Source organism: Podarcis muralis, chromosome 11 (assembly GCF_964188315.1).
Source record: "Podarcis muralis chromosome 11, rPodMur119.hap1.1, whole genome shotgun sequence".
NCBI classification, from domain to species: domain Eukaryota; kingdom Metazoa; phylum Chordata; class Lepidosauria; order Squamata; family Lacertidae; genus Podarcis; species Podarcis muralis.
Window position 1 is genome coordinate 28,842,327 of NC_135665.1, and position 27,020 is coordinate 28,869,346.

Sequence of the window (27,020 nt, forward strand, 5' to 3'; positions counted from 1 at the left end):
TTTATGGCAATATGGCAAGAAACCTTCATGGTGATGCCAACTCTATGGAATGGTCTCCCTTTGGAGGTTAATAAGGCAAGACACCGACAGTTACAAGGCTTCATTGGCAATTAAAGAAGAAGAAGAAGAGTTTGGATTTGATATCCCGCCTTTCACTCCCCTTCAGGAGTCTCAAAGCGGCTAACATTCTCCTTTCCCTTCCTCCCCCACAACAAACACTCTGTGAGGTGAGTGGGGCTGAAAGACTTCAAAGAAGTGTGACTGGCCCAAGGTCACCCAGCAGTTGCATGTGGAGGAGCGGAGACGCGAACCCGGTTCCCCAGATTAGGAGACTACCGCTCTTAACCACTACACCACACTGACTCTATGGAATGGTCTCCCTTTGGAGGTTAATAAGGCAAGACACCGACAGTTACAAGGCTTCATTGGCAATTAAAGACCTTTTCAGTAAGGGGGATTCTAGTCAGCCACTAATACCAGTTCTTCAGTTCTTCATCAGTGTAGTCTCTCCTGATGCAGACATATAGGAGTGGCGTTCTGATGATATCGCACTTCATATCCCCAGGTGGCAGGTCCCGATGGCTTCATATAGATGCTGAATAGCACAGGAGACAGAATGTATCCTTTCATGACCCCACAACAGTCTCCTAGTACTACCTACCGCACGGGTAAAAATGAGATCACTGTAATACAGTGATTCTGACTCCCACCTCCCTGAGTGGCTCCAGAAAGAAACCATGGTCAATAGCTGCTGGGAGATCAAGGAGAACCAACAGGATCCCACTCACCCTGTCTGTCTCTCACTAGAGATAATCAGTTAGGGCAACCAAGGCAGTGCTAAAACCAGATTGCATTCATAGAGTCATAGAATTGTTGAGTTGGAAGGGACCACGAAGGCCATCTAGTCCAACCCCCTGCCATGCAGGAATCTATTGCCCAATGTGGGGTTTGAACCCATGACCCTGAGATCGAGTCTGATGCTCTACTGCTTGAGCTAATTCTTCTAGGTATTCTTCTGTTTCTTCCAGTCATGCAACCCTATCTTCTAAAAATATGGAAAGAAATCTGAATACAGTGGTACCTCGGGTTACATACGCTTCAGGTTACATATGCTCCAGGTTACAGACTCCGCTAACCCAGAAATATTACCTCGGGTTAAGAACTTTGCTTCAGGATAAGAACAGAAATCGTGCAGCGGCGGCAGCAGGCCCCATTAGCTAAAGTGGTGCTTCAGGTTAAGAACAGTTTCAGGTTAAGAACGGACCTCCGGAACGAATTAAGTACGTAACCTGAGATACCACTGTAGCTCAAAACCGTATCCATTTAAGGAAATGTTGTATAATGAATGCATGGCAGTCGGTGAGGCAGGGAGGTCAGGTCTGAGAGGGGGAGAGGGAGGGGAGAGGAAGGAATTGCAGTCAGCTGTCTCTACTTTCAGCTGCCAGGCGTTTTTCAGGTCTTCATGTACAGAATCTACATATTGGGAACACAGAGTCAAGGAATGTGTGGAGATTGGGGCAGGGGGCAGTGGCCACAATCCCTTTTCCTCTCCACACACACAATATGCATATTGTGCATATTGTCATGATAGGGGCAGATGAAGGGGGTGCGGTGGGGGCGGGACACCCCAGGTGTCACCACTGCGGGGGGGGGGGGTGACAAAATGGTGGACAGCACTCACCATGGGGCCTGCAGCGCATCTCTCCTGGGAGTGAAGCAGTGGCTTGGGCATCCATAGGCTCCACGCTGCCCAAACAGTCCGCCCGCTGCCTCCCCCTCAGCTGTAGGGTGGCTGAGTGGGAGGAGGCAGACAGACTCCTCAGAGGCCCCGCGGAGCGTCCTGCCCCAGCTGGCCCCGCCCCTGGGTGCAGAGCACACGCACCGCCCCAGGCACCCAATCGGCTTGCTCCACCGCTGTGTCATGAGGGTTATAGACAGCAGGCTTTCATGTATTTTGTTTCTGAGAAAGTTAAAAAAGGCAGTGGGGAAAATAAAGAAAAAGGAAACCTCTGTGAGCCAGCAGAATTGGGCCAATGTAAATGAAAGGTCGAAACTGATGTACTTTGTCGACATTTTTCAATCTATTCCCTCCAAAACACCCCTTACCAGAATGTATGTTTAAGTAAAATGGAAGTCTTTCAAATGTAATAAGAGATGGAGTTGCTATAACTTCTAACTATTTCCCCTAGAATCCATTTGAACATTTACAGTGTATATTAGCAACTGAAAGAATGAATTGACACAGCAGCAATGTGTATAAAGGGAAAAGCACAAAACCAGAGAGGCAAAACTATCTCATAGAAATTGGAAGGGGGGTGTCTTATAGCTGAAATTGAAGTTTTGATTACTCAAGGTTATGATAGTCAATCTGAATGTAATTTTGGGACGGGGGTGGGGAGGAGATTCAGTGACCTGAGGCCAAATAAGATGTTTAAATTACTGACAAATACATATTTTCTCATTTAAACTTTGAATAGCACATAATACATTTTAAATACTATGCCATGGTAATTAATGTCACAAGCAACCATTTCTGTAATTGCTCCCTGCAGTGTATGTTGTGACAATATATAATAAATCATGTCATCTGTCTTAATGTAAAATGTATATCTCAAATGCTGTTTACTAGAGAATCTCTTCAGGGTCGTTCACATTTGTGTTAGCAATTCCAGTGAAGGCCACAAATCAACATAGAATACATAGGAAACTGTGCATATTGGGAAGGATGTGTGTGAAAGACAGATATTAGTAACAATAGCGTATAAAAAATGCATTTATATTAGAGGAGATTGCATGCAAAAAAATGTATATTAACCAAAATTGCACACAAGAATGTGTATACTGAAGAGAACTGCACACAAAAATGGTGGTGAATTTTTGTGAGGGCTTTTAAAAAATAAATAACTCACAAACAGATTGAGAAACATAGAGAACTGAGAATAACTAGAAACTGAGAGAATGCAAAGTGGACAAATTTGTCCATCCTTGGTTCGTGATGCATTTCATCTTATGCTCACACCAAGGTTCATTGCTACCCAAAATGACATAACAACACCAGATCCCCTCACTGAAATGACTCCATGATTTTTTAATGAAACAATCTAAGAAAGAACATGTTCCTATTTAAGCGACAGTGATTTAAAAGTATATACGTTTGTTTATTTATTTGATTGAATTTTATAACTTCTGATATGCATAACTTCCCAGTTGGCATCCAAACACTGATGAGCCACAAACTTGCTTCATCTTAGCAAGGTGCCTTCAGACCTGATATGGGCTGGGATCAGTGCTTTTTTCTGGGAGAAAGCAGGGGTACGCATACCCCTAAACATTTTGTGAATCTAAGTTTTGCCTCATTGAGGGGCAGTATTATTTCCATCCATTCTTAAGGAAATCAGCCCTGAGTGCTCACTGGAAGGACAGATCCTGAAGCTGAGGCTCCAATGCTTTGGCCACCTCATGAGAAGAGAAGACTCCCTGGAAAAGACCCTGATGTTGGGAAAGATGGAGGGCACAAGGAGAAGGGGAAGACAGAGGATGAGATGGTTGGACAGTGTTCTCGAAGCTACAAACTAAGTCTGACCAAACTGTGGGAGGCAGTGGAAGACAGGAGTGCCTGGTGTGCTCTGTTCCATGGGGTCACGAAGAGTCAGACACGACTAAACAACTAAACAACAACAACAATTTCAATATGAGTAGGAAAATGAGAGTACCCCTAAACATTTTTTTTTAGGAAAAAAGAGTACTGGCTGGGATGATAGAACACCACCAGGCATCCTTTGATAATTATAGAAAATTGGTGAAATAGCATGTATACCTTGGGAGTCGAATGGAATCTGTTCCAGAAGTCTGTTTGACATCCAAAACATTCGGAAACCAAAGTGTGGCTTCTGATTGGCTGCCAGAAGCTCCTGCAGCCAATCAGAAGCCACCAAAGCCCCGTTGGATGTTCGGGTTCCAAAGAACGTTTGCAAACCAGAACACTCACTTCCGGTTTTGTGGCATTCGGGAGCCAAAATGTCTGAGTACCAAGGATTTTGGGATCCAAGGTACGACTGTATTGGCCCATTGGGCTCCGTGGTCTCCAGGACAGAGTCACCCCTCCTGGGTCCCTCTAATGGGGTACCCCTGCAACTAAGGATCCAGCCAAGTTGTGACAGTTGTTATGAGGTAGGTGAAAACTTGCCAACAGGCCAATTTGCTTCTAGGAGAAAATTCCTCCCTGGCTCTTAATACAGCAACCACATAAACCATAGCAAGGTCCTTACCCTAACAGACTGGGTGGTTGCAGAAATCCCATGATAGTCACCAGAGAGGGCAGTCTGCACTTGGCCACCCTTTTAAATAAGGCCCCTGCCCAAATTGGCCTTGCAGATGAGGCCCACCCCAGGTGGAGGGTCAAGTATGGCCGGAGGAGGATGGTGCCCAGTGGCCATTCCTTCTCCCAGCTATGCAGGAAGATGGCAGCCCCCCCCCCCCCCGAGACCAGCTGCAGCTGCGCTGTATGGAAAACACCACTCCCCCAGAATCCCAGGTAAGGGGATATTCATTCTCATATGGTTTCAGAAAGTGTGATTTTGATGGATTCACCATTAAATGCAAAGTGAATTGAATTTCTCCCAGTTTCAATATCATCTTTTCTTTTCTTTTAGCAGCTACTGTGCTTTGAAGGCCCTGCTGCTAGCCTCTGCTCCAATTTTGGCATCTGTTTCCTTGATTGCAAAGGTTATGCGCTTAAGAAAGAAGCAACTATTCCGGATTAGAATAGCCTGGTGTCTGACAAACACAGACTGAGTAAGCTATATTGCAATTTCTCTCTAACCTCAAACACATGGCACCACTATAAATTCTCACTAGCAGCAGGTGGGTGAGTAAATTGCTTCTTATGCAATCCTGGCAATAAAAGTACACAATTTACCCCTTTAGTGTTTCATTGCAGCTTTGAAACAAGGCTTTCACAGTATGCTGCTCGCTAACAAGACATAGGAAGTTGGTTCTCCTCAGACTCCTCAGACTTGCTTTGCTTTATCAAGGCTACAGCACTCTGGACAATTCATTTATAAGTTATCCTATTGGTACTTATTTGGAAGAGCAAAACATTGTTGTTAAGAATCACACTGTTTTTCTTCTCATGACTGATATAAGAAAGACGGATTTCAGATGGATAAAAAAATTGGACGCATTCATAACTCTTATAAAGCTCATAAACGTCACAGACTACAGTGCCCATCATCCCTGATCATTGTCCATGCTGGCTGAAGCTGATGGGAGTTTGAGTCCACCAATATAGAGGGCCTCAGGTTCCCTAAGCTGCCATACTATCTAGCATTTTCTCACTGTGCAATATATGTGATTTTTCAGCTGGATTTTTCTCATATTAAATTATTGCGTACTTTATATGCTATGTATTATTCCAGACTCATAAAAAAGTTGATAATTAAATACTCACATTATTAGCGACAAATGCACCGATGCTTCCATGTTTCCCAGTAATGTGGGAGAAGTATGCTTCTGTCACAGCCTTTGGAAGACATTTACCTCCGGCTTTATCACATTTGTCACATCCCATTGCTTTCCAGGAAATGTAATAAATAAGGTGGCAGGTTCTGAGATTTTTCTGTCAATCTTCATGTTCTTTCTCTTCTGCAATTAGCTTGCTACTTTCACTTTGGTCTGCATCTAGTGAGCTGATAAATTAAGGATGCAATTAGCAAAGAGATGGCCAAAAACCATGACAAAGAGACAAAGTCAAAGACCTTTAATAACCAAGCACCTTTTTAAATAGCTTAAACTGTTTTTCCCCCCTTCCATCATAGGTTAACTTTGTTTTTCCTTTTTCTACAAAGAATACTGAGCATGCAGCATGGAGGTTCATTCTTTACTTATCAGCATTTTTACTTATCTAATGACAGCAACCTAACTGTTAAACTTTGCCATTTGCTTTTAAAGTTGTTGTTTTTTTAAGCCAAAATACATACAAATAAATAAATAAATAAATAAATAAATAAATAAATAAATAAATAAATATCACTTTTTAAAAGAGGAAACTGAATATGACATGCATATAAAATGATTTTTTTTATTATTATTTTAAAAAATCTTGCTGCAGTGCAGTCCTACTCAGAAATATTTTCAATAGAGCTTACTTCCAGGGTCACATGCATAAAATCGCAGGTGCACAAGCTTTGTCACTCGCAGCCTTAAAACTCAGGGACACTTGGGGAAATTAATTACCGTATTTTTCGCTCTATAAGACGCACCAGACCACAAGACGCACCTAGTTTTTGGAGGAGGAAAACAAGAAAAAAAATATTCGGCCTGCATTCGCTCCATAAGACGCACACACATTTGCGTGCTGAGGTCCCCAAGACACCCCTACCAAATAACTCACACATCACACATAATTTTTGTTTAAGGTTTTTGGCATAATTTTGGCCACAACTTTATTATCATACAAATTGTGAGTGGTTGCTTAGGCATTGGTTATGACTAGCTGTCCCCCCCGCCTTGGGGGACAGCACTGACTCCCGTGAGTCAGTGCGGAGGAACAAGATCAGGGTCAGCTGGAGCTGCGACACAGACCCTCAGCTACTCCCCACATGCTCCTTGAAGCTTACGCGGCCCGCACCCTGCACCAAGGGTTTGGACGAAGGGGATGGTAAGCTCCAAAATTCCTTTAACGGAATACCCGTGCAGCAGCAGCATTGGAGGGGCAGGCACAGCCAATCCATACCCCTCCACCAACCAATTTAAACAATGCCTAACCGCCAACCTTACAAGTTGTGATGATTTGCTATGCAGTAGGCAAAACCCAATTGGCACACACTAATCAGCCAAAAGGAAAAATTCCTACCAGGCCCCCACACCAATGCGGACGACCCCATGACAGGCATAGCAAGGTCAAAGCACAAGCCCAATCAAGGGAGGGCGGGCGGGAGATCCGGTGTCCACAGCGAAAGAGAAAGGAACAAGCTGTGGACCTTGCTTAAATAACCTCTGATCCCTCCCCTAAAATTGGCAACATCAATTTTACTCCAATAACTCCATCCACCAATCTGATCCAAGCCCTTGAACTATCCTGCCTGACAACCATGAGGGTGTCTTGTTTGGCCCCATCCGCAACCCGTGCTCTCCTTTAATGAGAACACGCTTTCCCCTTACTTTTTAGGAGGGAAAAAGTGAGTCTTATAGAGCAAAAAATACGGTAGTAGTTGTTTCAGTGAAGGCAAAATGAAGTACCGTACTTCTTCACACACAGTTAGCATTTGTTGCTAATAACTGAAGTCTAAGGTCACAGCCACACACATACGTTTAAATCACCTTTAATAGGAATGGCTTCCCCTACAAAGAACCCTGGGAAGTGTAGTTGTTAAGAGTCTTCTAACAACTCTATGCACTATTAGCAAACTACAGTTCCCAAGATTCTTTGGGGGAAGCCAGGACTGTTAAAGTGGTATAATGGTGCTCTAAATGGAAGTGATTTTAATGGTCAACTTTTGAGGAGATGAGCCACAGTAGATCTCAAAGTCAGAGCAACTTACAGAAATAATACAACCAATACTTGTCATTTCTGTTGCTGTGAGCAGTGGCGGAGCTTCAAGCGCTGGCGGGGTGGGCGGAGAGCAGGCGTGGGCGTGACTGGTGCGCATCCCGGGGGTGTGGCACACTGCCCGCATGGGCATGGTGTGCGCCCCAGGGCGTGGCGCCGCCCGCAGAGGCGTGGTGCACGTCCTGGGGGCATGACGCACTGTCTCCAGGGACGTGGCATGCCCCTGGGGGCGTGATGCGCCACCTGCAGGGGCGTAGCACCCAGTGCGGGGGGCAGCAGTGATGGCACCCCACCAGGATCGTGCCGCCGGGGGCAGTGCGTTCCCCCCCATTCCTCCGCCAGTGGCTGTGAGACCTTATTTAGCTGGAAGGCAAGACTGCAGTCATCAAACTGAGTTATGTAAGTGCTTTAATTTGTAGAACCAAAGACAGTGTATTAAATGGTCCACTGAGACCATCAGCAGTTTTCAAGTGTTCCACAGAGGGGGGAAAGTGTGAGATCTGCTGTTTTAACTAATGGAGGCTCCATTTAGTGAGAGATCCCTTCTCCATAAATTTATCTCATCCCATTTAAAAAGCCATCCAAACCTATAGATATCTTGTTGCAGTGGAGCTCATAGATTAATTATGCATCAAATAAAGTCTTTTCTTTTGCCTGTCTGAATCTACTGTTTCAATGTCATTGTGAAACCCCAAATTCTATTATGGGAGAGGAAAGATATTACAAACACATGCGAAAATGTTGGGAAATTCGGTCATTATTCTACTTATTTCCAGTCCCATTCTTAATATCCTCCAGCGTGTCATTAGTTTTCTCCCCTTTCACAGCACATTGACTTGAAGCACCCACCGTGACCCAAGATCTCTTTCCTGTTTAGCACTGCAAGTCATCATAAGACATAACAAAAAGTAATTTGCATGGAAGTTCTGCCTTTAGTTACTAGTACATCAACATAAATATGTTCATTATGTCCACGTTATGAACAACACATTCCACATACTGTTAATGTTAGCAGGCACTGTCATTTCGGATTGCAATCCTCTTACATGACAGGAAGTCCCATTGAACAAAGGAGGAGTACTTCTAAATAAATAAGATTGTGCTATTTGTGTACTAGTCAAATGCCAGTATGGGGTGCGACACTCATCTCGCTTTTCAGGCCAAGGAAGCTTGCGTTTGTCCACAGACAGCTTTCTGGGTCATGTGACCATCATGACTAAACCGCTACTGGTGCATGGAACACCGTGACGAGTATCAAAGCACACGGAAACACTGTTTACCTTCCCGCTGCAATGGTACCTATTTATTTACTTGCACTGGCGTGCTTTTGAACTGCTAGGTTGGCAGAAGCTGGGACAGAGCAACGGGAGTTCACTCTGTCGCAGGGATTCGAACCTTCTGATCGGCAAGCCCAAGAGGCTCAGTGGTTATACAAATTTTGTAGAGGTTTCATACATTGTTCCACATGGTTCAAACAGTTACGCCATCCAGCTGTCTTTACGTGAATTTTCATCTGTAGACCATCATGGATATTGTTTTGTTTTAGAGAAGCAAACGCAGAATTTTACAGTTCCTGCTAGACTCGGGCTCTGAGTCAAATTCTGAAGTGGAGGTATTATTACTGGACAGATTGATGTGTGCATGCGCGCGCACACAAGTCAGTGATCTTGGGGGAGTTGAGGGTTGAGTTTGAAAGCAATGGTGGTCACTAGCAGCAGTGGCACGCAAGGGGATACAGTGATGGTGGCAGCCTACTGGTTGCTATGGCACTGCTCTCTGCCATGGTGGGTATGGGGGAGAAGTGATGGCATGGCTTATGGGGGAGCTCTGGGTTGGTGGTTATGGCCCCTCAAGGGCACATCACTTGGGAAGACAGGTGAACTAATATCAGTGTACTGGATGAACCAAAGAACCACTGCAATATAAAAAAACAAAAACAAAAATGCTTGTTTACAAAACCATTGTACTACCAACCTTACAATATGCTTGTGAAACATGGACCACTTATAAATGTCATCTCCAACATCTCGAAAGATTCCAAAGTCTCCGAAAATTTTTACACATCACTTGGGAAGACAGGTGAACTAATATCAACTTTGTTGTATTGGTCATGTTGTGCGGATGCCTGATGATCGTCTTCCAAAGCAACTACTCTATTCCGAATTTTAAAATGGAAAGCGTAATGCTGGTGGTCAACAAAAGAGGTTTAAAGACTGTCTCAAGGCAAATCTAAAAACATGTAGTATAAACACAGACAACTGGGAAACACTGGCCTGCAAGTGCTCCAGCTGGAGAACAGTCTTTACCAAAGGTGTCATGGGCTTTGAAGACACTCAAACTTAGGACACAAGGGAGAAACATGCTAAGAGGAAGGCACGCTTGGCAAATCCACACCGTGATCAACTCCTGCACAGAAACTAATGTCCCCACTCTGGAAGGATGTGTGGGATCCAGAATTAGCCTCCACAGTCACTTATGGACTCTTTGTTAAAACCATGTTTATGGAAGACAATCTTACTCGGCTACGAGTGATCGCCAAAGAAAGAAGACCACCAACTCAGAGCTTCCCCAACCTTGCCAACACCTTAACCCTGTTCCATCCCAGTGAGCACAGCACAGCAACTGGGAAAGTGATGCTGCTGCCCCAGCACACTTACAGTGGGACCTTGGTTCTCAAACTTAATCCGTTCCGGAAGTCCATTTCAAAACCAAAGTGTTCGAAAACCAAGGCACGTTTTCCCATAGAAAGTAATGCAAGATGGATTAATCTGTTCCAGACTTTTAAAAACAACCCCTAAAACAGCAATTTAACATGAATTTTACTATCTAACGAGACCACTGATCCATAAAATGAAAGCAATAATCAATGTACTGTACTATGAAATAAATAAGACAGTATTGTAGATGATAAAAACTAAAATTATTATTTTTTTCATACCTGCACTGATGATAGTCATTGTTCGGATGGGGGGCTTTTATCCATTTCCGCAGTCACGCAATCAGCCAGTAGCTGAACACAGTCACAAAAACAAATTAACCAAAAAAGCCTCAAAAACAAAAACGCAAAATAAATAGCAAAAACAAAAGTGCCAAATACAGTGGTACCTTGGTTCTTGAACTTAATCCGTTCGGAAGTCCATTTGACTTCCGAAATGTTCGAAAACCAAGGTGTGGCTTCTGATTGGTGCAGGCACCCCGGAAAAAATAGCCGACAGCTGCATCGGACGTTCGGCTTCTGAAAAGCGTTCGGAAACTGGAACACTTACAGTTTTCAGTGTTTTGGAACCAAGGTGTTTAGTACCACTGTAGTACTATCCATCTATCTATCTATCTATCTATCTATCTATCTATCTATCTATCTATCATCTATCTATCTATCTATCATCTATCTATTACACACACACACACACACACACACACACACACACACACACACACACTGCTGTATACCCGCAGGTACAGATCTCAGGGAGGTTTACAAAATATAAAACCACAAAATCCATAATCAAAATAAAACCAGCAGCAACCCAATACCCCCCCAATCCATATTTTAAAAGGGCATAGACACTACAGCTGGTCTCTTGGTCCACAGGACCATAACAATCTAGCCTAGTTTTTTTAAAAAAAAAAAATGGCTAGAGAGATCAATAGAGGCTAGATCTAGCAATAGCTTCTGTGGATGAAATGTCCTCTGCAAGGAAGCATATGCTATTGTTGCAAATATTAAAAGAGAAGTAGTTATGTATTGAAACTGTTGGGGTTTTCAAGTAAAATAACATTGCCTTACTGCATTTTTAAATGGGGTTGCATCTGTTGCATGCTCTTACAAGGGAACAAGTCAACTTTAAATTGGTCTTTGAACTCACAGCTGAGCTGCATCTCAGCCTAAATTGAGTTGCACATCTACAGGTATTTCCATTTCTTAAAAAAGAAACATCTTAATTTATTTTCAGTATATATTACAGAACCATACAAATCAACAGAATAAAATTAAGAGATTATATCCTGGGATTGATTTATGCTTAAAAGGCCAACGTTTGACAGTCGTGTGAGGTTATTCCAAGTAACAGAGTGATATTACAATAGTGTCTAAGGGTCCGGTCCAGTGTAAGACATTCAAAAGACATGAAATATATGGTAATAAAAAACTAGAAATGTGTCCATTCTGCAAACAGGACTTCATTGTGAATCTTAGGTCTGAAGACTCCTAGAATAGATGACCTTGTAGTAACTTCTGGTATTATAGCTTGGTAATTCTATGATTAGTAGGAGCCAGGTTCTATGATTAATGCCCACATAATTCCAGCACTGCTCAACCTTTTCTTCAGCGTAACCTTAAAGCAGCAGTAAAAGAAATAGGGTAAGCTGTTTGTTGCAGGAAAGTGAGGCAGAAGACAATATTTCTTAGTGGAGCTGTTCTTGTTAACAGATGAATTACCCACATTAGGAATGATCTATGTGATGTATTAATCATTATCTGCCTGCTCTGGACTTTCACAGCCTTGTCTGTTTAGCTATGTGAGGTATTTATAGAAAGCTGGTATAAAAAATTAGTTGGCGCTGAGGATCACTGTACAAATAAATAGTCACTACATGGAATTTCATACACATGCACATACATATATATGTATGATGGATCTCTTATTATTTTGGAAAATAACAGCAGCATAAAACGAATGAGCTTTAATATGATTTTAAAGCCATCGCTTGAGGACTGAACTACCTATGAGTGTAGTCAAAATATTTTCCTTTTTTTGTCTTACTCTGTAAGTGTAGTGTAAGGTCTCCCAAACTTGGGTCTCCAGTTGTTTTTGGACTACAATTCCCATAATCCCTGCCTGACCACCGGCTCTGCTAGCTGGGGATGATGGGAGTTGTAGTCCAAAAACAGCTAGAGACCCAAGTTTGGGAAAGTGTAGTGTAGTGGGAATACTGTGTTTTGTTTTTGTTTTGTTTTGTTTTTCTTCCTTCACACCACAATCCACATATTGGCCTGATTAATGTGTGTATAGGCACTATCGGAGACAATGCCTGAAAGAGTGAAAAGTGTCATCTCCTGTCAGGAAGTCTTGATAACAAAATGAGCAGAGTTCATTAAAGGAAGATTTATTGCAAAAACAACAAAGTTCATCGGAGCGGCAAGCACAGCCATCCATCCATTAATCAAAGATGTCCCTTCTAAGGTGGGTGTTTCCGGCTAGGCCAGAAACAGCCGAACTTCCTCTTGTGACATACAGTGGTACCTCGGGTTACAGACGCTTCAGGTTACATACGCTTCAGGTTACAGACTCCGCTAACCCAGAAATACTACCTCGGGTTAAGAACTTTGCTTCAGGCTGAGAACAGAAATTGTGCTCCGGCGGCATGGCAGCAGCAGGAGGCCCCATTAGCTAAAGTGGTGCTTCAGGTTAAGAACAGTTTCAGGTTAAGAACGGACCTCTGGAACGAATTAAGTTCTTAACCCGAGGTACCACTGTATTCTGTCTTGAAGACCCCTCCCCCATATGCCTAGACCTAGGGGAGAGGGCGTCAGCTCCCACCTCCTCCTCATTCTCTGAGAGTTTACTTCCCTGCTCTTTCCTGCTTTCTAAGCTGGTTTCATTTCTAACTCCTGCATTTTGCTCTTCACTAGCACACTGGCAAGCTGCTGAGCTATCAGTTGGCATTCCTACATGTGGGAGAGTTGGCTCACGGCTATAATCATCTTGTTTTATAGTTAACCCTCTCTCCTCTTGGCTCCTCTCTTCACTGGGAGCTCGCTGCAAACTTCTCCTGGGGTCTGGCTCATTCATGACATCTTCTTTCTCTTTTTCTTTCTTGCAATTTATATTGCAAACCCAATTTTAAGCAGCATTTCTCATTAGAAGAGCTGGGGCCATATATGACTGACAGATCTTTTGAGTCAGCCACAAAGCATCAAACCTGCCTGAAAACATGCAGATGGAAATCTACAAAGATACACAGACCAAAGTATGTCATTGCTTACGGCCTACCCGATTGGGAGAAACCGTGCAGGGTATATTACACAGAAGTCAGTGGAGGAAGAAGAAAAAGAAGAAGTAAAGATTATTCATTATGCTTTGTGATGATGTTTATGTAGGCAATTTCTTATCAGAATTATTATAGCTTTTCCTCCGAGTACTTCCAGATCTAATTCTGGCACAGATCTGGTTTTCCATACTTCTTTTTGTAAGAAGTATCTATAGTTTTTTGGGTTCGCTCTTTTTCCCCAAGAGAAATTTTGTATTTGCATAGTAAGTCTATAGAACAACACTTTGTTGCAGCATGCAACATATTTAACCAATTATGTTACCATATTCATTGAACCCATTCTGCTGGGATAAAAAGACAAGCAAAAGGAGTGGAGGAGGAGGCTGAAGTGGAAGAGCCATACAGTTTGAATTTCATGGAGGATAAAGCTATCAGTAGCTACAAACCAAAATAGCTACGTTCTACCCCCACCGTCAGAGGCAATGGTCTACTATATGCTTTGCCTTGAGTTTCCAGACCTACTTTACTTCCAAAAGTTGTTTCTCGTATTGATCTGGCTGCTTTGTGTATTTTCCTCATGCTCAGTATTTTCAAAGTTATGTGTGAGAGGCAACATCTGTTATAGCACTATAGAACTCCATTCGGGGTTTTGTTGCTGTTATTGTGCACCAGCATTGTAACTGTGTTTTATCTGAGTACAATATGTAATGATTCTTTTCAAGAACTGGATCAGAACTGTATTTGCAGGAAGGAGGTTGTCCTGAACACTTGGGTTGGTGGTGAATGGTTTTTGAAATCTGATCGTGTCAGGCAAGAAATTCTCTGTCAAATAAGAGGACAGGGAAGAATAGGGAAGGGATGATTTCAAGGACAGCATGGATGGGTAGGTAGGAAGAGAGGAATCCTCTTAGTGGAGATTACGTTGGTCAATGGGACATAGGAATCATCAAAGACATGCTGTGATAAGTTTGCTAGGCACTTCAAGGACAAAATTGCTCACCTTCATACTGATTTTTATGTGGCTGCACATTGATGTCCCACACAATGCCTTATCCAATTATGAAGAAGAGGAGGAGGAGGAGGAGTTTAGATTTGATACCCCACTTTATCACTACCCTAAGGAGTCTCAAAGTGGCTAACAATTTCCTTTCCCTTCCTCCCCCACAACAAACACTCTGTGAGGTGAGTGAGGCTGAGAGACTTCAGAGAAGTGTGACTAGCCCAAGCTCACCCAGCAGCTGCATGTGGAGGAGCGGAGACGCGAACCTGGTTCACCAGATTACGAGTCTACCGCTCTTAACCACTACACCACACTGGCTTATGTGGGATCAGTTCCAGCCATTGAGCCCTGAGGATGGAGACAAGGTACTTCTGGCTGTCTAGCACACCACTTGCCTTCTTGACCCTTCTCCAGCCTGGCTGGCTTGCTTGTACAAATCAAGAGGAGCTGATTGGGTGGGTACGTCTTTCCATGGATAGCTCAGTTGGTTAGAGCGTGGTGCTGATAATGCCCAGGTTGCAGGTTCAATCCTTGTACAGGATAGCTGCATATTCTTACATTGCAGGGAGTTGGGCTGGATGATCCTCAGGGTCCCTCCTAACTCTGCAGTTAGGTTCTATGCATATGATTTTATGAAGGGGTTGTTGCAATGGCCTTGAAGACAGCAGTGGTATACCTTTTCCTGAGAATGCCCTCCTTGAATCCATAGGTGTTGTCATGGAGTGACTGGGTGCAGAGGAGTGGCAGGATGCACCAGCCAGGGAACCCCCAAGGGAATAAGGCTCAGAGCCAGGGGATTATGGGTGGGTGACAACAAGTGACCAGAGGGAGAAGGAGCAGGCGGGGAGGAGGACGTGTCAGCAGCAGAGGTGACAGGATTTAGTGAATGGGAAGAGGCTGTGATAGAGAGCAGTTCAGACTCTGAGGCTGAAGTGAAGGCAAGATATAAATGCAATAAATTATTGTTATTGTTGTTGTAGTGCTGTGGTCTAAACCACCAAGCCTCTTGGGCTTGCTGATCGAAAGGTCGGCGGTTCTAATCCGCACAATGGGATGAGTTTCTGTTGCTCTTTGCCAGTTCCTGCCAACCTAGCAGTTCGAAAGTACACTAGTGCAAGTAGATAAATAGGTACCATTTCCGTGCACTCTGATTTCCGTCACGGTGTCTCATTGTGCCAGAAGCGGTTTAGTCATGAACAAACACTCAGCCTAAAGCAAAATGAGCGCCACACCCCATAGTCACCTTTGACTGGACTTAACCATCCAGGGGTCATTTACTTTTTTCTAATATTAGTAATAATAATAGGCATGTAAGGAGAATTTTTTCCCCCTACTCAATCCAGCTTTTGCCCAGAACCTTAGCACACCAAAGTGTGTGTGTTCTCTTTTTCTCTCTGATGGGTGAGGGGACTGATCCAGGGGAGGAGGGAAAGAAACAACAAGAGTGGGTAGTGTTCATGGGACTCACTCAAAATTGCATGTCAGTCCATAGGCCCAGAAAAGTTGGTGACAAAACGCTTATATTGTTATATTGCACCTAAAATACTTTGTATTAGATGATGTCCTATTTTTATGATGGAGTCTATAATTTTTCACCTAAAAATGAATTAATCAAATGTTTGTTTGATGGATATATGTTCCTTGAAGACTTACCTCAGCTTTCAATGATAGACCCTCTAGTACAGATCCTGTGCCTTACCTTTTTAATGCTTATTTTATGTTTTAGGTTTTTTTATGTTGATATTTTACTGATTTTTTTATGTTGTGGAAACTATTTTAATAATAATAAATGGTTTAGAAATGCTTTAAAATTAATTGTGTTGGATGATGTTGAACTTCAGGATTTGTATGAATGTGAGGTGGGAGCTCTATTTCTGCTACAAGAGCAGGATTCTTCCTCCCAAATCATAGGTAATAGTCTTGAAAGAATACACTGCCAAGTCAAAGGATCCATCTTAAATTAATTGTCTCCAAAGCTTTAGGAACTCTGAACTAGACTTCAGTCTAGTTCTCATGCCATAAACAAAATTATTTTCCTACAATTGTGACCAAATGTTGCTTTTACTGCAACAGAAATGGCTTGCCCTTGGGTGCTTATATAGTAACTAGTAAGAGCCTGCCTGCAATGTAAAGGATTGCACAATGAAAGAAATAAGGCACCATTCTATTTTGGTATTGCAGTATTAAAATGTATAAGGCACACAAATTGCCTCCACTGCTCAGAATTGGCACCGTTTAAGGCTGGAATGAAAACAGAATAAAGCCAAGATTTATAGTCCTTTCAAAGGACTAAGGTCACTAGTTACAATGAAGCCTGCTGAATTATGCACAATGGGAAAGTTGTAGAATTTCTTTCTAAAATCTCCACTTAATGCAAAGGTAGTGGCAATATGTCCTCTTGCTTATCCCCACTTTAGTAAATCATTTTTTTCCTAGGTAATTGTTTTGCGCTTCCTGGAAACCGTTTCAGAACAAATTAAGAAGAACAGGTAAATTAATTGGAAGTCCAGGCCAACGATTCTGTAGCAGAGGGGTTCAGTAGACTAAACTTGTGCCCTTTGACTTTCATTCTAAATTACTGTTTCTGAAAAGTCTGCTTATTTCTCTTCAGTTGGTTATAGCTCCAATAGCATATATATTTTTAAGGAATCAGTGACCTCTGCAAAAAGACTTACAGATGGACCATTCTTTTCATAGCAACTAAAAAGGCCACAATGTGTTTGTGTGGGTGATAATTGTGTGTAGAAGAACAATGTGATAACACAGGATTGTTTTATAGTATTAATTATGCATCTGGTAATCAGGGTGCGTGTCTGAATAGGGGAACCATGTTTTCTGGATTCATTTTGTTCCAGAGCAATATTGTGGAACCCCCATCCCGTTACTGATAAGAAAAACTCAGTAGATAGCTGGACAAAAATTACTTAACCAGATTAAGTTGGATTTCAGAGCAGATACGCTTCAATTACTCTGTCTCCTTACGTTAACTTCGTTCTTCTCCTCAGAATATGTGATTTTGCTAACAGCTTCCGTTAGTTGTTTCAAAAACATGCAGTGATACGATCGTCTTAACTGGACCGGAAGCATATTTATGTGAGATTGTGACAAGGTTTTTATCCTAAATTTCCCCGAAAAAGTGGTAATTACATGGAAATAGTTCATGCTCTGCGAGAGCAAAATGCGTTTAATACCCTTGTAAGTCAAAGTTATGAAAATAGATCTCAAATTGCCTTTAGAGTATCCATTTCTCTAGCAGTCAAGGGGAGACACTGTGGAATAAAAAATAGGTGCAGGATGGCTGCTCTGACTCCATTAGTCTTTTAAAATGATAAGAGCAGGGGAGTATTTTTCTTTTGCTGCTTCATATTCAGATGCACTTCTCTGGCCATTTAACTTGTCAAATGTCTCTTACTATGTATGTTTCCTCTCTGCAGTCTGAGGTAAGTGAAAGCCTGATAAATGAATGCCAACGTACCATATGCTGCAGTGGCAGATTAGCACAGATAGGAAGCAAGAAGGCTTTTCATTTTGCTTATGCTGTCATAGTCATTGGCTTAAGCTGTCATTTCCCACTCTCCTTAATAAATTCCATTTTCCCCTATAGGTCATTTGTTTTAGGTTACATCCCATTTAGAACAGTAATTATTTCCCAGCAGAGACTGAAGGATGGCCTTGAAGGGTTTCCTCCCTCCCCATGCTTTTTTTCATAATAAAAGAATTTTAGGGAAACCAGGGTCCCATCTGTACTATATATCTATTTGTTTATTTGCAAATGTATAAGCTACACTTCCATAAGAGATAAAACATGGCAGAATACAACATACAAAAACAAAATAAAGAAAGATACCCATAAAAACACAATTAAAAACATGTATCTCCCATATTGGCCTCAGCCCAGTATACCTGAAGGAACGTCTCCACCTCCATTGATCATCCTGGACACTGAGGTCCAGCTCCGAGGGTCTTCTGGCAGTTCCCTCACTGTGAGAAGTGAGGCTACAGCGAACCAGGCAGAGGGCCTTCTTGGTAGTGGCACCTGCCCTGTGGAACACCCTCTCATCAGATGCCAAAGAAATTAACAACTACTGGACTTTTAGAAGACATCTGAAGGCAGCCCTGTTTAGGGAAGTTTTTAATATTTGATTTTTTGTGTGTGTTTTTAATATACTGTTGGGAGCTGCCCAGAGTGGCTGGGGAAACCCAGCCAGATGGGAGGGGTATAAATAATAAAAATTATTGTTAATGCTATTGTTATTACAGCCACAGCAAGCACTGAAACTCTCCAGCGGTTTGACTTAACCCTCAAAGGCGCACTCTTATACAGTGGTACCTCGGGTTACAAACACTTCAGGTTACATACGCTTCAGGTTACAGACTCCGCTAACCCAGAAATACTACCTCGGGTTAAGAACTTTGCTTCATGATGAGAACAGAAATCGTGTTCCAGCAGCGTGGCAGCAGCAGGAGGCCCCATTAGCTAAAGTGGTGCTTCAGGTTAAGAACAGTTTCAGGTTAAGAACGGACCTCCGGAATGAATTAAGTACTTAACCCGAGGTACCACTGTACTTTCTCCTGAGACAGACAGAGGCCAACAGGAAACATCAATAAAGACTGATTTGCTTAAAAGTAGTATCACACCAGTTTAAACAGTCATATCCTGGGAACTGTGGTTTTCTAAGAGTGCTGGGAGTTGTTAGGAGACTCCTATTCCTCTCCCAGAGCGACAATTCCCAGAATTCCCTGGGAGTTGTAACTCTGCGAACTTCTGCTGAGCGTTCTACCAAAACGACAAATACATGCATTGCTGCTAGTGGAGGCCAGTCAAATATGTTGTTGTTGTTTAGTCGTTTAGTCATGTCCGACTCTTCGTGACCCCATGGACCACAGCACGCCAGGCACTCCTGTCTTCCACTGCCTCCCGCAGTTTGGTCAAACTCATGTTTGTAGCTTCGAGAACACTGTCCAACCATCTCGTCCTCTGTCGTCCCCTTCTCCTTGTGCCCTCCATCTTTCCCAACATCAGGGTCTTTTCCAGGGAGTCTTCTCGTCTCATGAGGTGGCCAAAATATTGGAGCCTCAACTTCAGGATCTGTCCTTCCAGTGAGCACTCAGGGCTGATTTCCTTAAGAATGGATAGGTTTGATCTTCTTGCAGTCCATGGGACTCTCAAGAATCTCCTCCAGCACCATAATTCAAAAGCATCAATTCTTCGGCGATCAGCCTTCTTTATGGTCCAGCTCTCACTTCCATACATCAGTACTGGGAAAACCATGGCTTTAACTATACGGACCTTTGTTGGCAAGGTCATATCTCTGCTTTTTAGGATGCTGTCTAGGTTTGTCATTGCTTTTCTCCCAAGGAGCAGGTGTCTTTTAATTTCGTGACTGCTGTCACCATCTGCAGTGATCATGGAGCCCAAGAAAGTAAAATCTCTCACTGCCTCCATTTCTTCCCCTTCTATTTGCCAGGAGGTAATGGGACCAGTGGCCATGATCTTTGTTTTTTTGATGTTGAGCTTCAGACCATATTTTGCGCTCTCCTTTTTCACCCTCATTAAATGGTTCTTTAATTCCTCCTCACTTTCTGCCATCAAGGTTGTGTCATCTGCATATCTGAGGTTGTTGATATTTCTTCCGGCAATATGTTAAAAATAATCAATTCACAGCAAGGATGTGTATTATAGGTCCACGCATATTCTTCTAAGGGTGTAGGGATGAGATTAGTCTATGTGCCACACACCCTGGTATTCGGGGGGGGGGGGGAATGCATCTAAAAAATATATATCTGAAAAGATGCAGATGCATGATGTCTGAGGATAAATGGCAGCACTTCCAAAAATACACTTTGTAGCTACATTCACCATTTGCAAAGCTTCTTTAAATGCAAATCCTTGAATAAATATATGATAGTCCCAGCTCACTCTGCCGTAGCGTGATTTTTTTATTCCAAGAGGCTTATCCTTTATATGTGCTGATGGAGCAGACACACAAATCTTCCATCCATGGACTTCTGATACAGAAGCAAGGAAACAAGTCTAGTTTTGCAAGCTTTGGTAGTCAATGAGCTCAGAAGAGGAGGTGCTAGCACTTTGCTACATTGGTCTTTTAATAGATACAGCATCAAGTGCCAACAAGGCTACAGAGGACTCCCTTCTTTTTGCTCCTCTCCATCAATATTAATAAGAAGCACATCTCTTTCCATTCATGAGCTTCCCATTATGAGATTGGATTGCCCTGTCAAGGACTGGAGTGATCCGTTTAGACTATATGAATTTTCAAAACTTGCCATCTAGGTGTTTACTATGGAAATAGTATTCATGGCATTTCAGCCGAGACAACACAAAATATATTCGTGGGAGAACCAAGGACAAGAATCTGGAAGTGTGCAGAAGCTACATTGCAGCTGCAGTTCGGAATGGTAGTCTGTGGTGTTAACTGGGCATCTCAGTGGGATGCCTGGATGGTGGGCAGCTTCATGCCTGCTCTTCGAACCCAGCGAGGCATCAGGGTGTGTGAATGTCTGTCTGCATTCAGAGTGGGTGGGGCACAGCCTGGCTATATAAGTTACTGCCCGCTCCATGCATTTCCTCTTTAGACCACAGAGTTATAGGTGGCAGTATAGTTAATTTCCACTCACTTCTAGACCAAGTAGGGTTTTTTGCCCAGCATTGAGAATGTTGGAGCATTTACTTGCCTGCTGTATACTGGGGATAGGCAAATATGTCAATTTTGGTTTCTCTTGAATTCCCATTTTTTCCTATTATTTTTTAATATGATTTCCATTTCTGTTTCTGTTTCTATTTCTTTATACCTTCATGAAAATTCATTCACATTTCAATGTGAATTTCTCTTAATATGCACACATTCTTATGCAATTTTGCCTAATACACACACTTTTGCAGAGTAATTTTTCCTCCTACTGTAAATCATTTCTGTAGGTTATTTTCACTTATATATGTAGTTATAGATATACTTTTCTTCCAATGAGTTGCAGATCTCTTGATTTCATATCAACAAGCACTTTCTCAACCACCTTGAAGGCCAAGGCAAGATTATGGGGAGAGACATTTCTTCATATACCCAGTCCCAAGCCATTTAGGCCTTTATATATTAGAACTAAAACCTTGAATTGGCTCCAGTAACAAAGAGGCAAGCCAGGCTACCATTTTATTTTCCCACAATAGCTCCAGTGAGCAATGGGCCTGGGGCACTGTGGAAAATTAAAATGGTGCCTCTGCCCCCTCCCCTGCAAAAAGCTGAAATTGTTCTCTGGGATTGGCTCTGTTGCTGCATTTGCACCGCACTGACCTCCCCACCTTGTCCTTCCTTCTCTCAGTAAGCAACAGCAACTCACCTGCTGGGAAGCTGGTGTCTGGCAAACTGCTTCTGCAAGTAAGAGTTTTGGGAGCCGCATTTTTATTTCTCACAGTGCCCTTTATGTAGCATCACCCCAGATCATTGTCAGGAAGTTAAAATAGGACCTTCCATAACTCTATCACTAGAGCTGATCTAGCATTGATGAGAGCCACTGTTGTCACCGCCACCAGGTAAACCTGTCAGGGAGGAGCAATTTTTATTTTTCTTGATTTAAATACGTCTAAATTGTACTTTCGTATAAAACTATCACAAAGAAATCTACAAACTAAAAGAGCAGTATTACAGTAAATAAATAAATTGCCAAACACATTAGTAAGAGCTGGTTGGCAAAGAATCTCAAGTCTGAAATCCTGTCAGGATAATGCAATTTAAAGTGTAGAAGACATCTAAAAATGAGCACAGGTGACTTCTGATGAAATTGTTGACTAAGGAGGTCCATGGGACAGGGCCTACCACATTATAGGCTTGGTCCTTGGTAAAGGTCAGCTGAACGTAAGGAGCATATGGAATCACCAAGTGCCCCATCAGAAGATATCTATGACTAAGCATAAAGGAATCAGGGAGTTGGGGTCCAGGGTGTTTAAGGAGGGGCCACAGCTGATCATTCATTGTTGAGGTTCCCCTCAAATCATGTACTGGTCCTTCCTGGTTCAAGCTGTGTAGGGCCTGATACTGCAAGTAAGCCCAATAACAGGACTGTTAAAATAAAAGATACTCTGCTTACAAGAAAGTTAGTTTCTTAAACTGAGCATGACTTACTTTCGGGGAAAACATGTTAAGGATCAGCCTCTAAGTGCATTTGATATTTGCCCCAATTCAACGACAATGTTTTAAGTTGCTCCATTAGCCTCACAGGAGGGAAAGCAAAAGCAATGGCGAGCAACTCAGTGTCAGAAGTGATGACGAAGAAAGCTTTTTCACATATATTTTAAAGGCACAGAAAGAGTACAAATGACAGTGTTTGAAATTATGGGTTTATGAGGGCTAAATGTCAAAGTGGCACGATTTGCGCCTGCTGCTGCTGTTACAAAAATTAATTTAGGATGGACTGGAAGCATGGCTTTGGAAACTATCCATTAACAAACCATGCACCAAAGACCTCTAAAAATGGATTCCACGAGGGATAAGTTGAACATTCTCCAATAGATTTTTTTATGTGGAGATTTGAAAAGGTTCACTAAGCTTTGCTTGGTGTTGTTCAAAGGCAGATCAACTGCAACCTTTTTTTCTGTCACAAAAATAGCTGTCTATTTTGATGCCATGAGGAGGAGGGGAGAGGGGGAGAGAGGAGAAGTTCAGAGGACAATTGGTTTGATTCCTGCATTGTAGGGGGTTGAACTAGATAACCCTTGGGGTCCCTTCCAACTCTATAATTCTATTATTCTAATTCAGAGCAAGGACAATTCTTCCTGAAAAGCTGTTTCTTCCACTCTGGATTAGCGTCACATGTCATCAGTGATATTAAATTGTAGTCAAATCTGACTGTATCTAGGGTGATTTTTTTGCTGGTTGGTGGCACATTGCTTGATAAGAAAAAGATAAGAAAAAACACACAATACAGGGACACATGTCAAATGTAGTAAAAGCTACACAACTTTTCTCCCATCTTCAAGTGCAACCTAGAACTAATGGAATGGGATGCATAGGACAAAAGTGAATTAAACTGTACATTTTCACTGGCCTGTGGTTTGGGCTGAGCATATCTCAAAACAACAGCCACCTCTTTGTATCAGCGGTATCTACATGACAAGAGAAAGAGAACCCAAATAGCATTCACACCGACCTGTAACACACAAAATAAATAGTAATTTATATGGGATGGAAAGCATGTGGTCTCCAAGATGTTTGACTCCCATGATTTCTCTTCCTAACTGTTGGCCATGATAAGTGGGACTGATGGCAGCTGTAGCTCAACCTTCAAGGCCAGAGGTTACCTTGGTGTTATGAAATGGGAAACTATTGAAAAGCATTAATGATGGCTGATAGTTTCTGGGGTATCAGGTTTCTCTGCCAAAAACACCGACCACTTGAAATTAAACTTGAGCAAGAAAGGCTATGTGAATCATTCCTCACTTTCCCACAGTGGAACAGCAACTCAAGATGACCTTCAAAGTTCATCCAATATCCCTCTTCCTTGGTATCCCACAAAGGAATCTGTAGGTAGACAGCTTTGTTGTGTTTCTTTTAGGATATGGCTTTGCTTGGTATAGGATACTGTTTTCAGCACATCAGTGCCAATGTCTCAGCACAACTTCCAGCATGTTCTAAGCATCCGGTATATTGTATGCCACGCTGCTGGGTAAACGTTGCTCAAAATTTTCATTTTTCCTCAGTGAATAGCACTAATAGTGGTTAGATTATGTCCACTCTTTATTGAGCATTCATTCTGATTTGTTTGTGGGGAGGCTATGTGCCAATGAGCATTCACCCTGTTTCACTTCTACTGTTTATATTCCTTCCCAGCAATCATTCTTTCATCCCACACTTTTCCGTTCATTTCCGCATCCCTTTCTTAACCTCAAAAAGTCAGTGTTTTTCTTGAAATGGATTTGTTGTACCAAAACCCCTTAATCCACTTTAATTGCACAAGCCTATCTTTCTAGTATGCTCTTTGAATCCCTCCCATAAAATACTGACAGTCTGGATGCAACCCAACCCCTAATTGTTTGGTTAAAATTCAGGATCTTCCACTATTTCAAGTCAGGGATAATTCAGGGGGGGGGGGATTAAGTGGATTTAAACGAGCGGCGGTAACTGGCTGAGTGTGACCAAATGACTGCAGCAACCATTCTATCAACTCTAGTCAGTTGGCGCAATTAGAAATTTTAAATGAGTCAGCCACTCTTTGTCAGTCACAGCCTAGTTGCAGCCTAACAAGTACTCCAAGCCAAACTGTAGAGTTTGTTTATATAAATCTCCGTTGGTCTTCTCACACAGTAGCTCTTCTTGAGATCATCCTCTTTGTTTATAGTGCGCTAAGGCCCACAGATGGTCTCTCACTCTCTTGGAAGGATTCCCAGAAATGACTCTTGGGGAGCAGACAGAATAATAAAGCTTAGATAAGTAGAACAAAAATATGAGCCCTTCTTGTTATTTTCTAAATAAAGATTTGATGAGCCAAGTGCGATAGGCCAGAAGTGTGTATTAAATCCTGCCGCTCTAGTGTATTGCAGAAACAATGGCCAGTTTCCCCACGTGTATCCAGGTGTGCGAGTCTATTTCCCCAGCAATAGTCTTCACCAAAGCCAACAAACCCCATTAAATTCACTTCCTGGAGTTACTTGTATCAACAAAATAAACAGATACCTTTAAAGAGAGGCAATGCACTCCTCAAACACTATGATGGGAAGAGTTTGCACTAACACAACCAGATTCCTTCCCATTGGTGGCACTGTGGTCTAAACCACTGAGCCTCTTGGGCTTGCCGATCAGAAGGCCGGCGGTTCAAATCCCCATGATGGGGTGAGCTCCTGCCAACCTAGCTCCTGCCAACCAGCTCCTGCCAACCTAGCAGTTCGAAAACACGAAGTGCAAGTAGATAAATAGGTACTGCTTAGGCAGGAAGGTAAACGGCGTTTCTGTGCGCTCTGGTTTCCGTCAGTGCTAGAAGTGGTTTAGTCATGCTGGCCACATGACCCGGAAAGCTGTCTGTGGACAAACGCTGGCTTCCTCAGCCTGAAAGTGAGATGAACGCTGCAACTCCATAGTCACCTTTGACTGGAATTAGCCATCCAGGGGTCCTTTACCTTTTTACCTCCCCCATTGAGGTATAAAACTGAACTACCATTGTGGACAGTTTTACAACAGTGTTTCAGGAAGGTCGTTCAGATTATTTTCCTCACATGTTCACAAATATGGGAAGGAGAAGCAGGATTGCACTCTGCCTTTTAACATGTGGTCTGTGTGCTAGTGTGCAGAAATTGTGCCCCATAGGCACAACAACACTCCCCCTTTGTGTGTTTGTGAATGTGTGAGAAAGATCACACATCGTACAAGAAATATTGAAGCAAAGGTGTATGTGTGTGTTTGTCTTGGAGGTCAGCATGATTTCTTTTGTTAAGTACGGTCCTCAACACCCATAATATCTAAAGCAGCAAATTGTTCACTGTGTTATACTAAAGAGAGGCACATGTGAAAGTGTTTGAGTGAAAGAGTGTACATTTGTTCAGCTCAACAGCACACATGTTGTCAGTGGCGGACTGGCCAGGGTGTCAGCTTGCCCAATGGCAAGTGGGGCCCCTTATACATTAGACAATATGTTTGATATATATTTTTAGTAGCTTGAAAATAGAATAGAAGTTCCAATATAATAAAATCCTCATAATAATTTTAAAATTCAATTATATCTATCTGTATTTACATTTGGTATCTACTGTATACTGCCAGTAATATGTACAATATATGTACATATGTACACTGTAATTACTAAATAGATATATACATTTATTTCATAAAAAATTAATTGTACCTTTTCCACTTATGTAGTTTTTGAAAATTTTATTTATTTATCATAAAAATTAAATGATAGCCTTATAGTTGTGGGTGGGCCCCCTTTGTCTCCTGACAACCAATATTTTTAGACCCGGTCAGCCACTGCATGTTGTTGAACATTAGATGTGTACAGCTCAGATACTTGTGTACACACATGCGCAGATTGTTTGATCATTAAATCTAACGTGAAAAATGAACCCAAAACAAAAGCAGAGAAGAGAGGGAGAACTGGAGGTGTGGTTCTTAGCAGAGAAAGAGAGTTTCACTTAGTGATGTGAGAATATTCTCCGGGGAATATTCTCGAGAATGAGAATATTCTCAAGAATATTCTCCAAAAGATTATTCTTGAGAATTTAGCACCATTAGTTTCACCCTTTCCTTTTTGCCACTACAGTAAATAGTCCTCACTGTTTTGAAACTGCTATTAGGCCTGGAGAGGAAGTTCTGGGTGTCTGGGCTTCCCATGCAAATAATTTTCTGCAAATAATCCATGATCGCCAATCTCCCACATCATGCCAAGTTTTGCCTTCAGAATAATCACCCTCCCACACACTTGCTCATTTTAAAGGCACTTCATCTACAACTGAGCCATCTACATTGGCAAAAGTAAACG

General features: G+C 42.3%; 1 long non-coding RNA gene across 1 annotated transcript in view; it reads left to right on the forward strand.

Moving 5' to 3' along the window:
- Positions 1-7,831: 7,831 nt before the first annotated feature.
- LOC144329154 (uncharacterized) overlaps positions 7,832-27,020 on the forward strand; it is a 41,452-nt gene continuing 22,263 nt past the window's right edge. The window contains exons 1-3 of the long non-coding RNA XR_013394576.1: positions 7,832-7,948; positions 8,377-8,457; positions 16,977-17,029. This is a non-coding gene — a long non-coding RNA (uncharacterized LOC144329154). The remainder of the gene's footprint in view (positions 7,949-8,376; positions 8,458-16,976; positions 17,030-27,020) is intronic.